Below are 14,074 nucleotides of genomic sequence, written 5' to 3'. Positions count from 1 at the left end.
TACCTTCTCCTAGCTATAGATGTGCAAAACGTATACTGGATTACTAGTTGCACAAGAAAGCTATGTTTCTTTTACGGTTCTTCTCTTTTTAGTTCAAGTCTTTTTTACTTCAGTCTCCATTTTTTATTTATTTAGGCGTTTTGTAGTCGTTTCAGTTGTGAGGTCATATCGCTAATGTTTGTTGGGAATCTGTCGGCCAGCGTGTACAACTATGAATTCACGTCTAGCGAATAGAAAGGAAGATCGATGGCTTAAAACACAAAAATATTGTATGTCCACTTTTCAAACCTTCGGGAAAGCTTGAAAGAAAATGTTTCCTGTAAAATAATCCAAAATCTTTCTTTAAATCAGAGTGCTTTCTTTTTACATTTTGAAATATCTTACATTGTGCAAGTAATATGTCCATATGAAGGTAATATGGCCAGAGAAAAAGAAAATTCATTATTTTGGAAACAAGAACATTTATTGGTGATTAATGACGTTTGAATTAATGAATTTACTAAGGGATATGCTACTAGAGCTAAATGACAAATGTGAGCAGTATGGAATGAAGATAAATACCAACAAGTCGAAGACCATGGTCATAGGAAGAAAAGTAAAGAAAGTAAACTTGCGAATTTTAAATGAGGCAGTAGAGCAAATGGACAGCTTCAAATAAGTTGGGGTGTACTGTAAGCAGTAACATGAACTGCTGCCAGGATGTCAAAAGAGGAATAGCAATGGCAAAGGAAGCTTTTAATAGAAAAAGGAGCATCTTCTGCGGACCTTTGGAGAAAGAACTAAGAAAGAGACTAGTGAAATGCTTTGTGTGGAGTGTAGCATTATATGGGACAGAACACTTGAACTTTACGACGAAGTGAAGAGAAGCGACTAGAAGCATTTGAAATGTGGATATGGAGAAGGATGGAGCGTGTGAAATGGACAGACAAAATAAGAAACGAAGCTGTGTTGGAAAGATTAGGTGAACAAAGAATGATGCTGAAACTGACCAGAAAGAAGAAAAGGAATTGGCTGGGCCACTGGTTGAGAAGAAACTGCCTTCTGAAGGATGCACTGGAAGGAATTGTGAACGGGAGAAAAGTTCGTGGCAGAAGAAGGTATCAGATGATAGACGACATTAAGATGTATGGATTATACAGTATGAGAAGACAAAGAGGAAGGCATAAAATAGGAAAGACTGGAGAATGCTGGGTTTGCAGTGAAAGACCTGCCCTGGGCAGAACAATGAATGAACGAACGAATGAATGATATGATAATCAAAAGTTAGTGCCAGTATGTCGTTAGAAAGTGTACATAATATAGCATAGCGCAAGGCAACTACTAAAACTACACAAAGGAGACAAGACGAGGGACATAAATTGTCCCATGGAAGGAAGATTTTTAACAATAACAACACTAAGAATATTAATATTAAAGATTATGCTAACGATAATAACAATAATAAAAGCAATAAGCATTATCTGAACCATACGAGTTCAATTGTACTTCTATTTATTTAACGTTTGAGAATGACAGTAAACTGAAGGGTTCGAAAAAATCCTACCCCACACCAACTGTATATACCACAGCATATACTCACAATCGAACTCCAGTCCTCTTCGTAGAGAAGCAGTAATTGACTGAGCTACATTTTGTAGGCCAACTGGAAGTCAAGATCTCACAAACAGTGAAGGACTTAGAGGGCGGCGAAGATTGCTTTGACCACTGACGTAATAAGCGACATGTTAAAGACCGGGTGGTAACTGTTTGTTTTTGTGTATCAGTCTGTTACACTGGTGGAAGATGACGCAGCGGATTCATTAAACAGTTAGTCAGTTAAAAGAATCTGCGTATCACGTTACAAAACGAGATCATCACTTAACCAAAATAACAGTTTAGGTTAGGGTTGCTACCGTTTGAAGTCCAAATATTTCGACATCTATCACCTCTGGTTACACATTTTTGGGTGTGGAGACTTAATACTTGAACGTGATTAAAATGTACCTTACATTTTTTGTTTGCTGCTGCGATCTTTAGAAGGTACATTTCTCATCGCTAGTTGCTCCAGCTTTGAAATATGTTTTTTTTACTAATGACAAAACAATGATACTCTATAAAGTCATCCTATAGTTCAACATTACAAGAAGTTCATTCTCAACCGTTTTAACATGAAGTCTATGCCGTTTATCTGTCCACAGGTTTTTCATTATTGGAAATACACGTTCAACCGCAGCATTGCTCACGCGAGTAGGTAGAAGAAATTTGGCCAATTTAAGTAAATTGGATTTACTGAAAAAACTCCACCCATTTCTGATCTGTCGGTTCTTTATCATTTCTTGGACCACTATGTCTAGTGCGGTATATTCGTCGTATAGTTCGCCATCAATAAAATTGTCAGTTTAATTGCTTTCACGTTTTTTGTGAGCCTTAAAATATGATTGCTTTCTTTAAATCCAAAGTACCGAAGTGGTTAAAAGGAGGGGGATCAAAGTCACTCAGTTTTCCAGATAAGCTAAACTTCTTTGATAAACCCTTAGCACATCGTTTTTAAGACACCTAAATTGATGGACATAAGTTCCTTAAACTTCGGTGTATTATGAACCTATAAAACTCATCACGAATTCTTAATTTCAGATTATCTCGTATTTTATTTAAAATTTCATATACATTTGTTGATGGTGTTGAATGATTCTCCAGTAGTGAAATTATTTTCGTTACAAAGCTCAGATACTCATAACTATGTAAGAAAAATATAAAATGTAAGTAAGTGTGTCATTTAAGTTCTCCTGATCCTTAATAAAAGACCAATTTAAAGGATTAGTTTCTTCCTGTCCTAGAGAAAGAAAATAGATTCTAACACGTTTTCTGTTTTCAACAAACGATCAATAGTAGGAAACAAAGACAGCCAACAAACTGGCACATGTTTCAGAAGAGAGCTGCTTTCATGTTCAACAAACACAAATGAGTTGCTGACCGCAATTAAAATTCCAGTTCACAGCAATATTATTGCATTGCTTCATCGTGTCATGAGATTCGGCTGTCGGGGATTCCGTGATGTACTGAGAAAATGTGATGCAAACGATAGTTAGCACAAAATCTGAAGAAGCTGGACATTTTCAGAGTTGTATCTGGAAGCTGGACATTAGTTAAAATCTGCACAGTCCAGACAAAATCTGTACGAGTGGAAACTCTAGTTTAGATGGGCCTATTGTTAATGATGATGATGATGATGATAATAATAATAATAATAATAATAATAATAATAATAATAATAATAGTAATCAAATTTATTCCGGTGTTCGTAACAGCCTAGAGACACAGCTTAAATACAGCTCAGGAGCCAGATTTTTAAGTTCGAATGCTATTGAAATGTTCATCTCTTGTCAATGTGATATGCTGTTTTATCTCAAGTGAAAGTAATAATCGTGCTAACGCCATTTGTCCGTCTATAAAATGTAAGATCAGAGATCTGAAACTCTAGCAGGAATGAAAGTCAGTAAAGTGGTTAGTCGGTAACGATAAGGAGTGGTGTCTTAGGCCCTTCTTCCACCGGTAAAACAACACGACGTGATGTGATCAATCACAGGAGACTGGCCACTTTTTTCTCTCTCTCTCTATGATGGCGGGAGGGAAACACCCCATGCACCGCGACCTGAGGTTTATTGTGGGTTCCCTGGGATGAGTTGCATGCCCACCGACCCCACCAACGCAGCACCGATCTAACCGCTAACACCCTGACGACCAGTCCCCACCATCCTTCTAAACCCGTGTACCATTCTACGCCAACAGCCCCCCTCACTAGGTTTCTCCCCTCAACGGTCTGAGGTGTAAGCCCCCTCTCCATTCGAGAGGGGAATTGTTTCCGCTGCTGGCCACTAACTATCATTTCTTGACATATCCATGGAGACCGGCAGAGAGAGTCAGCAGCTTCGTAGGGCTGCCAAGGGGATACTACAAACAGTTCAACCTGCTTGATAATGTGTACGGGATTATTAATTTATCAGAAAAAAGAACGAAAATCATGTTAGGGTTCCAATATAGAATTTTATGGATAAAAGAAAGAACGAAAGAAAATAGAACAGGCATAATAAATGGCAATATATCTCAACAGTGAAAATAAATAGGATGTCAGTAATCTATTTTAAAATGTGTAGGAAAAATGGTGCCCGGACAGCGATGCCACCAAACGGTGGAAGAGGGAATCAAGAAAACCGAAAACCGCGATGGCATTTATACAATATGATTCATCTCTATCGTAGATTACATTCTTCTTCTTCTTCTTCTTCTTCTTCTTCTTCGCTCACGTAATCGCAGCGTGAAGATGATTCTGTTCGGAACAATGAGGCTACAATCCCAGCCTCGGCAGGTGTTGGCCTTGTGACTCAGAGCAGTGCACGCCGCTTCCGCTGCGGAAAAGCATGCAAATACGCATTTCTGAAGTGCAGAGCGGCACAAGTGCTTCATAGCCCTGGCAGCTCAACACATCTTACAGGAAGTGCTTAGAGATCCGAGCCCTGGGTCTGGCTCTGTCAGAGATGAGGCAGGACGGCCCACCTGTCAACATCGGATTCGCGAATGTTCCTTAGGCCACCTGTCGGACATGGACAATCATCGCGTAAAGTATAGGGGACACAATGTGCCAAAGCAAGTCCAAGTGCAAGAATTTTTTCTAAGTCAGCCCACGAAAAGCCAAGCGAAGTCAAGCCAAAGCCCTGTCAATCAATCTTTAATGACACTGTTACAAGAGTGGGAGCATTCCAATGGATACTTATACCGTGCTACGTCTTTCACTTTTGCTACATATTGACAGCAGCACCGATTACATTAAGAGATGACATTATGACATTATTTTCAACGCCGGAGTAATGGTCGATGCCAGAGCTAGGAAGTTGGTACCAAAACTGTTAAGTTGTGTGAGCTTGGACTATAACTTTATCGAATGAAAAGTAATGCCAGTGAACCAGAACGACAAACGTGTACAACCGGATGGTAATCAAACACGTGCTTCAATCGTCCACGGCCTTAGAAAAAGAAAATAATAATATAAAAAAACAATAATTTGTAATTATAAACTTCGTAACTCCCAAACTAAAACAATATACCAATACATATAAAAATAACATACAAAGTATACAATTATGATTCTAGCATCATTATAACAAATAACACTGAACATTTTCATTTTTTCAAAAGAAATACTCCTTTTATGTTCAGAAAAAGAAAACAATATTTGTACTCTGAAAATATTCGTTCTACGTCACAAGACGCTACTGGAGAAAATCTGAAATATGTTACAGTATATCTTACTATCATCAGGTGAACAACTGCTTTGTGAATCTAATAGTGTATCTCGTATGTGGCACATAATATTAAACCCATAGGCCTAATTGGTTTTAAGAAAATGTTTCATTTCTATTGTAATGACAGCTAGGAAATTTGTATCGTAATTCTAATGCTGAATGAACTTGGACTGTAACGAAACCGAATACATAGTAGCACGAGATGTCAACATTTAACGAAGAATAATCCAGGAAAAAAATAAACGTGTTACACACTCCTGTTTGCATAATTATTTAATAACAGATGAGTTTACTTTTTTGGAATCATGCATAATATTAACATTACGTCAATAATACAATAATAACAGAATAGCTCACTTTGTTCAGAAACCTAAAATATTAATATAAATTAACAATATTCTTCACACTATTCACGACTCTGCACAGCTCCACAGAATGCCACTACGCGTTTTTTATGTGAAGATACTGTGTATCGTCTGTAGCGAGCGGCAGCAGGGTGAGGAGCGGGTGACATCTATACTCCTCGCTGTACTCAACTGAAATCTACGGTTTTGGTACGAACTTCCTACTTGTGGTCGATATATAGGTTATTGTTGTTTAGTCAACTGTCCTAAGACGGGTATGAACTTCATAAGTGATACCATCATGGCGCCACTTATGAGGCAACTAGGCCAGGAGATAATGAGGTAGGGTGGCCAGTTCCTCTCCCCCTAAATAGGCTATTAACTTCGGAATATGTATATATGTCTTTCTCGTGTTAAATTCTATCGTACCTGGTTAACATGTTTCGGCCTGTTATGTGCCTGCTTCAGAACTGGTTGTTGGTGGTCTTGGCGCGTTTTGTTTTGTTTCCTTTGGGGGTGTGTTTGTGTAATGTAATGTGGAGTCAAAGAGTGTGTGTGTTCTGAAATTGAGATGTGTGTTGAGAATTTCATTTGGATGTGTTTTTGTGTGTGTGTATATTTTGTATTGTTTCTGGCTTTTTGGTCGGATGTGTAGGATTTCCATTAGTTTAAAACAGAAAAGCAGCGTTTATGTACTAATTGCATTAATAGATAACTATATAACAATTAATTAGATCCTAGTTATTATCTGAGATCGTCCACCTCTGCTTCGGCATGTGGACGTGAGGCCAGCAGCCGGCTGGTCGGTCTTGACCCTTCACTGGGTGAAGCACCATGGATTTACTTTTAGTTATTATCTGAAACTGTATAAGTTAAGGAGAGTCTATGTTTATTATTAAATTGTACTTGTTTATAATTAATTGCATTTATTAGAGGGAAACATGCTGTCTTGTATGAGTGTAACACATTATCTATTGCTTAAAAGCAGTTTAATTCACCTCGCAGTGGTAGGCCAATAGAATTTATTTTGCTAACTTCTTCTTGTTCACCGCTGCTGCCTGCAGAAGAGATTCCAGTCAGTGCTTGATAGCACGTAGAGTCGTGTACGTGTTTTTGACCTTGTCATCCCTGCAATACACAAAAAGAAAAGCAACACATGTAAACACAGTCTTAGTGAATGGGAGATGCATATTCTTTAATAAATACATTGATCGGATGGCATTCTGCAGAAAAGAATCTAATCCGCAAAATTAGAAAAAATGAGCTAACCATGTAAGTTCTTTACTTTTACAATACTTAAATATTATATGTTGAACTTACGGTACTTTTTATCTTAGTATTGGACAGATTTTATAAGGTTATTGGAAATAAGAACTAACTTTAAAGAATAATTTGTTTGTTTTTAATATTGAATTTTAAATTCTTTTTTTAGTCTTATGTGGGTTACCTTTCCTTTAGAACAGTATGAACTACGTATATTTGTAACTGCATATTTATACATGTTTTAGCATTTTTCGTATGTGCAGTACCAGTTTTTTTTCATATATCAGGGACTTTTGTCCGACGGGACGAGTCTCTAGAGCGGTCCCACGTTGCAATTGTACCGTACGTCCTGGTCGAGATCCCAACTTAATGCGATTGAAATGGCCTGAGAACCACGGATTGCAATTCTCCAGTTTCCGGTCGTTGTCCGAGCCGCCACTGAGGCTGCAATTAAATACGTGTGATAAGACACTGCTTAAATTGTTTAACAACAGTCCGTGCTATTTACTGTACGACCGTCCTTGAGGAAGACGTTAAAATGTTGCATTCTGCTGATGATCAAATGGATCAAGTTGTGTTACGTAACTGCGTCAAGGATCAAACGAACGACCTTCCGCTCTCAAGGTGATGCACAACAGTCGAACCGTTAAATATGTTACAAGTTCGCATCAAAATTGAAACTTTTTGGTTCGATTCCAGGTTAAGAATGTGACTGAAATAAAATAAAGTATCTGCAAGGATTTTGTATACTTCTCTGTAGTACGGGGTATTGCATGAACCTGCTTAATGTTCATTGTATGGCCGACTAGCTTCTCGGGGGCTGGACCCGAGATGCACATACGCACTTAGGCTCACATTGAGTATCTGCAATGATTTTGTATACTTCTCCGTAGTACGAGGTATTGCATTAGCCTACGTAAAACTATTTCATGTTCATTGTATGGCCAACTAGCTTCTCGGGGGCTGGACCCGAGATGCATACACGCACTTAGGCTTACATTGAGTATCTGCAATGATTTTGTATACTTCTCCGTAGTACGGGGTATTGCATCAGCCTACTTAAAACTATTTCATGTTCATTGTATGGCCGACTAGCTTCTCGGGGGCTGGACCCGAGATGCATACACGCACTTAGGCTCACATTGAGTATCTGCAATGATTTTGTATACTTCTCCGTAGTACGGGGTATTGCATTAGCCTACTTAAAACTATTTCATGTTCATTGTATGGCCGACTAGCTTCTCGGGGGCTGGACCCGAGATGCATACACGCACTTAGGCTCACATTGACCCATTTCTTTGTTTGTTTTTTTTTTATTCTTTTTTATTTAACGACACTATATCAACTACGAGGTTATTTAGCGTCGATGACATTGGTGATAGTGAGATGATATTTGGCGAGGTGAGGCCGAGGATTCGCCACAGATTACCTGACACTTGCCTTACGGTTAGGGAAAACCTCGGAAAAAACTCAAGGAGATAATCAGCACAAGTGGGAATCGAGTCCGCGCCCGAGTGCAACTCCGGACCGGCAGGCAAGCGCCTTAATAGTAATATGCGTTACAAAAGCGGTATGTTGGAGTTTTCATGTTCGGGGAAAAGTTTGAAAAAGCGAAACGTAGTAGAGCTTTTTTAATTTCCGAGAATTGAAAGAAAACATACCGCTCGTATATCGTACATTATTTTGTGCGAAGATCGTTTATTACATACCTGAAAGAGGAATTTCTAATTAGTTGCAATGAAATCTCCATCTTGGTTTCTGTTCAATGACGGCAAATTTGCAAAACAAAAATATCTATCTTCAACATTGTTGCTTTAAAATGTTTTCTGTGTTTACTATACTCCAGCAGGCCGTGATATACGTCTGTCTTTTTTTTTCCCAGTCTATGATGAGTGGAATCTTGTTGTTTTTTTCACGGCTTCCTTAATGTTACTTGCATCACGAATGCAGTAACTTTAGTGGAGTTGTAGAGTTTACTTAATTTTTGCAAATATTTAAAAACAATAATTAACAGTGCAATTTACTGTAGGTGAAATTGCAGTGGTAAGTTTCCAATTTATAATTATTACTATATAGAACGTCTCTAAAAATAATATGTTAAAAGCCTAAAGCAGTAAAATCAATATGCCACTTAAGCGGTAAGAAGAGGGAAATTGTTATGTGTGTTAGGTTGGGAATACTGAATGTGGAATTTTAGACTTTCCGCGGATTGGTTTTGTGCGGAAACCAAGCAAATACGCACGATCTCGCACAAAGGAACCTTTCGTAGAAAAGGGGGCATCTTCTGCGGACGTCTGGAAAAAGAACTAAGGAAGAGACTAATGAAGTGCTTTGTATGGAGTGTGGCATTATATGGAGCAGAAACATGGACATTAAAACGAAGTGAAGAGAAGCGAATAGAAGCATTTGAAATGTGGATATGGAGAAGAATGGAACGTGTGAAGTGGATAGACAGAATAAGAAATGAAGCTGTGTTGGAAAAAGTGGATGAAGAAAGAATGATGCTGAAACTGATCAGGAAGAGGAAAAAGAATTGGTTGGTTCACTGACTGAGAAGAAACTGCCTGTTGAAGGATGCACTGGAAGGAATGGTGAACGGAGAAGAGTTCGGGGCAGAAGAAGATATCACAAGATAGACGACATTAAGATATATGGATCATATGAAGAGACAAAGAGGAAGGCAGAAAATAGGAAAGATTAGAGAAAGCTGGGTTTGCAGTGAAAGACTTTCTCTTGGGCAGGACATTGAATGAATGAAATGAATGGAACATAAAAATTATCTAGCAATAAAGGAATATACAATATACGTAAAAAAATATAAACATAAGTTGGTGGGATGAAATCGTGTTACGAGAGCCGAGAAAATCCTTCTGCAATGACTGCTTTGTCCACCATGAATTTCACCACGAAGAGGCCGCCAGGATGGAAAACCTGCTTGCTAGCGCTAAATTAAGTCGTGCATACCAAGTCTGCAACAGAGTTGTATGAAACATGATTTTTGAACTCGAACAGATAACTGAAACAGTTCATTTTTGTTCTTTGACGGGCGAACTATTTTTTGTTACCAAGAAGGGTTTATGCTCCCAGTTGTTAATTTCATTGCAGGAAGGAAAATATTCTCTAAATTTTAGTGTTAGTGAGTCGAAATGTTCTTTTTATTCTCAACGATACCAAATGAGAGTGCATTATTATTTGTCGCTAAAAGATTACTATGATTGGAAAATGGATCGAATTCTCGATTGACAACTCTGCGAGACCACAAGTTTAATTCTTTTATCGTTGCTTCCATCTTACCCTGAACAGTGAACATTATTTGAGCCCTGGTGACTGAAATTTAGATAATTTAAAAGACTAAAAGACGTATCACTTAGGTAGGCAAGACTTACAAGTCAAGAAAAGTTCCTCAGACGATCTCATTCTTGTTTAATTATGGCCCGGTTTCTTCAACCTTCGTTAAATTATAACAGTGTGTTATTCCATTTTAACTGTAAACTTAACAGTTGAAGCATTTCTTAAACTACTGTTAAAACCTATGTTAATTTAACTGCCCAATTTCTTGCAGTTAAATCATTTAACTCTCCGTTAGCATAGAAATATCTAATATGGCTAGTGCGTTAGATGCTGAACTTTTATATCTTGATTATTTAGAAAATGATATCCATGAATACATAAACAGAGCGGATGATTTCAGTGATTGGACAGAACAGAAGTTCATACAAAGATATAGGCTATTTTCTGCCAAGCCTCACTTTTCGCTTTCAACTTACATCCGTTTGTTTGTTTATTCTCATTAATTGGTTTATATTGCGAAATTATTTCCAGCAGAAGGCTTCTCTCGAACGAAGAGAAATGAGTCGCACGATTTCTTTTTGTTCCAGTGTTTTCCATTTCACAACAGCAATACGCCGCTCCACGCTACTGTGATACAGACGATGGAAAAAAGCAGAAATCAAATCTGAGAGAATATAAAAATTTCTATCCTCTCTGAATCAAACAACGGAAACAAGCGAGGATCGCGATTGTCAAAATTCAGAAAACAGAATTGAGACTATACTTTGTTAAAGGTTTTGGTTAAACTCTAGAATCTCTGGTCCTAACAGAGAGTTAACAAGCAGAATGTTAAAATGTGAAATGTAAAGTTGAAGAAACGCAAGATTTTTTAACAGCAATTCATACTTTTAACTGAATTCTGGGATAAGCAACAAATATTCCAACAAGCTGACAGAAATCAGAGAACACGATAAAAGTAAACTTAATTGAAATACCGTTTGAAAACACACCTTGGACCCGCGGATCGGACCACAGGTTGGGAACCGCTGAACTCTAGATTAAGCTACGATACGCGGATACTTTAACATATTTGTACGTAGCTTAAGGAAACACAAGAAACTACCATAAGGAAAATAACGTGCCTATGGTGGCATCTGAACTTACGACCGTGCTGTGCCTTAGCTGTGGTGTACACACAATTCTGTTAGGACTGTCTTATAATATAACAATGCCCTCCTGCGACGTAATGCTCGGTATTTCGCCTGTAATTAAGTCTTTATCAACAATTACTTGCACGTAGCTGTTAGAAATGGATCATTAACTGCCGTATATGGCTGGTTGACGTTAAGAACCAGTAACCAGACCGCTATCTTGCAAAAATTGCCATGCACATTAATTATTGCGACATTGACTTTGGCTTCTCAGCTGCTACTTCGAGTAAAGGCAAAACTGTCCGCATAATCGATAAAATGAAAGTAACGAGAACATTTATGGCAAAAATTAAGAACTGTATTCATTAACGCTACGCATTACTACCTGGACACAGCCATCAGAAAATTATGCAATACTGCAGATAATTCTACGATAAGGAAAATAAAATTAGTTGAATCATATTTGCTGATGATCACGTCATCATTGCCAAGTGAGAATACAATGTTGAAATATCTGTACACGAACTGTCGCAAATAACGTCATAAAAGAGCCAAAAATAGTAAAGAGAAAATAAGTTTGTCACGAAGGGGGAACATACTTTCTAGTTATACTTTTTAAGCGTTTCGTAACGATTAAATTTCTGTACAATGTTGCAACTGATATTAGTGCTTATAGTTTTTTTCTTCAAATATTATTATTCGAAATATATAATATCTAAGTGAAATAATTGTAACATAACTTAAACAAGAAGGTGAACTTACGTTTTCCGGATTAAGCATAGAGGGTTCTCTATTATTTATAATCCCAAAAGTAAAACATACAACTTCATTACACAATGTAATTAATTTCACACAAATTTACATAATATATGTAGCTGTACGTAAGTAGTTCCTAATGTTTTTATAATATTCATAAAAATTAGCATTTAAATATAACATGGATATTAAAATATATCAGACCTTGCTTCAGTGATTTACTCATGCGTAACAAATATAATGTGTTTATACTCGTAGTAAGGAGTGCTAATTCAAGAACAATGAGACGCTCTCCTCTTATCTTCGTATTCCATATTGCATTTTTTTAACTTACGAAATTCGCAACGAAAGAGTAATCCCATATATAATAATTACTTTCTCTCACTAAAGATAATAATTTCACAGTTTCATTTTATCAGTTTATTTTACGTAATACAAAGACTCATGAAAACATCTTTCCATTTGATTGGGGCCAACTTGCAATTTTATAATTTCAAATAAATACTCAGAAGTGAAATTACTATGCTTTATCTTTATACTTTTTAGTACTGTATGAGAAAGTGAAATTCGTAGAAAGAAGTGGAAACAGCCTACAAGAAAAGAACTCGAAGTGAAGAACTCAAATACAAATTTGAACAACATCTTTAAAACTGCATATGGGTCGCATAAATTTGCGGTGGACAAAGTCAACTTTATGAGGGTTTATCTCAGGTTCTCCCATTTTTCTTTCGTTATTCCACCAGTGCTCTCTAACCCTTTCATTATTATCTCAGTTAAAAAATAGGGCATCGCCTGTGCTGCGAGACGTCGAATCCACCGTTCATCACAATGCATGTTCCTCGCGGTTTTTCCAAAAGTTGGTAGATAGCAGTAGCAGCGAGATCTAGACGACTCACCGATCTGAAAGGAACGGCATGTACTACCAGAGGTATGAGGTGTGATATACGGATTAGAAGGATGGAGAGGAATGAGTAGTGCGGCGGACGTTGCGGCCGGAATAGTTAGAACGCAACTCATTTCACCACGGGTGCACAAAAAGCTTCTTTAGGCTATAGTGCATTATGCTTTACGTAGAAGAAGAAACTTACAAAGACGAAAAAGGGACTAAGCATAATAAACCAGATTGTATTGTTGTTCTTATTGGTGATGGTGGTGGTGATGATGCTTTCTGGATACGGCAGTAAAGAGAGTTGATAAGTGGTCAGCACTACATTTTGGTTAGTATTCCCATACTCAATTTCGGAGAGATTCAGTGGAATTCGAAACTATTCTGTAAGTTTTGGCGAGGAAAATTCCTCTCCACTCGGAAGAGGCTTTGGGATAATATATATATTTTTTTTTCAGTTTGGGGCATTTTACTATTGTAAAAGTTTGTCATTGTGCGCTCTTGAACAATTTCAACCCCACAATTTAAGAGACGCGTGGTATAACTACCATGATGCAGGGTCAGCACGACACCGAAATTTCATTCAAGACAAATTTAATCACAACATCATATTAACATGGGACAAATATCCGTGCCTAAAGCGCAATTCAAACCCACATCCACAGTCACGTCTATTGGTCAAGTACTAGCTGCCCGTTTCGATCCCCGACCAAGCAGTGCTTGCCGCGAAGTCCGTTTTTACAACAATCTTTTAAAGTGTGAGTCGTTAATTTCACTGTTAGTTCAATGACATTTAATTGCAGTGTATGCATTAATTGTACGGTATAGTTAATTAAAATGACACTTCACAGGTTAACACTAGATGAGAGAATTCATATGTATGACAATTACGTGACAACAGATTCATGTAGAGAGATGTATAAGCAATTTTTAGAGAAATTAACCGACATTCAGTTTCAAATAGGGAAATAGACAACTTGTCTATAAATTAAGGGGAACGGGTTCACTAAACAACAGAATTCGTAAATGAAAACGGAGTATTCAAACAAAACAAAAACTCGAATGAAATTCCAGGAGCATAAGAACGTTCACCAAAAAAATCTCCGCTCGTGTTTCACAGGAAAT

General features: G+C 37.5%; 1 protein-coding gene across 2 annotated transcripts in view; it reads left to right on the top strand.

Moving 5' to 3' along the window:
* Positions 1-14,074, top strand: part of LOC138706171 (alpha-(1,3)-fucosyltransferase 7-like) — a 229,378-nt gene that overhangs the window by 33,846 nt on the left and 181,458 nt on the right. The window lies entirely within an intron of this gene.

This window comes from Periplaneta americana, chromosome 9, assembly GCF_040183065.1.
Source record: "Periplaneta americana isolate PAMFEO1 chromosome 9, P.americana_PAMFEO1_priV1, whole genome shotgun sequence".
In the NCBI taxonomy this organism is placed as follows: Eukaryota; Metazoa; Arthropoda; class Insecta; order Blattodea; family Blattidae; genus Periplaneta; species Periplaneta americana.
Note: the sequence above shows the minus strand (reverse complement) of the source record. Positions and strands in the feature narration are given on the sequence as shown.